Raw genomic sequence first — 1,739 nt, forward strand, 5'->3', positions numbered from 1 at the left:
TTAATCTTAATGTAAAATATGAAAGTTAACATAGTTGATTTGTGTTTGTCTTTCGAGATAAGCAACCTATAAATTTACATTCACTTGTTCTATTATTATTTATGTAATTAAGAAATAGTTATTATTTGTAGTTGCATTTGGGAACATAATTCAATTCCACTTCATAAATATCAATTGTTTACAAATTTTATTTCCAATGCATCTCTCTTTCGAGCCAGTTACATCATGCTCTAGCCTACATTACTTGTTGTAACATAATTCTATAAATTTTGTATCATATCTTGACTATCTAGAAGTAGTTATTGTATTATATTTCTTAATTCTAATTTTTATTTCATTTAGAACTTAGAAATTTAGTACACCGTAGTCCATTGATAGTGAAACATTCAACCCTTTGTTTTTTATACTTATGTTAGATTTAGTTTGTTTGATTCCCATAATTTCATCTATATAGCTAATTTGACAATTTAATAGTACTTTATTTTAACCATAATTTAGTATAGGATTAATTTAGATTAGAATAGGTTAATTGTAGTTTAGATAAGGATAAGTTTTTTTTCTAGATTCACTCCTTTGTAAGAAGAAAGGATCCAAGGCCAATGGAGAGTATAAAACCGTCAAGGGTGACTAGTCCAAATGGCTTGGGGTATTAAATAGCCTCGGTCTGGGTCACTTACTCCTTGTTGACTTAGGTGTACAAATGCCCACATAAACATGTGGTGACTTATAAATCATTCAAAATATTCTAAATCAATTAGAGGATAACAAATGTGAATTTGGGCATTCATTCCAATGACAATTTATGTATGTTTCCATGTTCAACACATCGTCCCTACTAGATGCAACCCCTAGTACCTATGTTGTTTATCAATATCTAAAAAATGGGACTTATTGAAAGAAATGTACACTGAATGAAGAAAACATAAAAGGGTAGAGATAAATTGTTATGAGGAAATGTAGGTATACATTATGTCCCCTCCTTAAGGGATTCTATATGAAACATGTATAGCTCTTGAAACTTACATGATCATTTATGTAAAACCTTCACATCATTACTATACTTTAAAATTCATTTCATGAATTCTTCCCCCTTGATTTTCTATGAATTTCCATCACATTTCCTATCTTTTAATTCGGACCTAGAGAACATAGTTGTCCTAGAACTTGACAAACCTATAAGGGCTAATTGTTGATCCCCCACAGTAACTTTTAGGAAAATTATAAAACTAACCCTTGTTATGCTCCGTTTAATGAAATCACTAAGGGTAGGCCACTTTGTGGCATACCAAGAAGTCGGAATCACCACTTCAAATGATCACCTTGCATTGTGATACATTTACCATGCCTTCATATCCATGACATCATATTGGGATACCTATACCTATTTTTGGCCATATTTGATGAGGTTGAGATACATGATATTTTCTTGAGAAACATGTCATGACATTAGGATCCATGATACTGCTCCAAATGATTACAAGGATGCCGCATCATCACACATGACACGTGGGTCACTCTAATAGAGACTCCTTACCTAGTTGGATGCATTTCTCACATATGGAAATGTTTATTCCCCATTGGAAAAGATGTAGGTGGTTTATTCAGATGTTGAAGGAATTTTTGGAGATGCTTTAATCCAAGGTATCAAAAGTATGCTCAAAATCTCAGGAAACTAGAACCAAATAGTAGATGTGATCATTCTGATTCGAATGACGCTTAAATTGCCTCAATCTGACACC

The sequence above is a fragment of the Pinus tabuliformis genome, chromosome 3_2, assembly GCF_031772625.1.
Source record: "Pinus tabuliformis cultivar Carrire ecotype Pingquan chromosome 3_2, CPIR1, whole genome shotgun sequence".
Lineage (NCBI taxonomy): Eukaryota > Viridiplantae > Streptophyta > Pinopsida > Pinales > Pinaceae > Pinus > Pinus tabuliformis.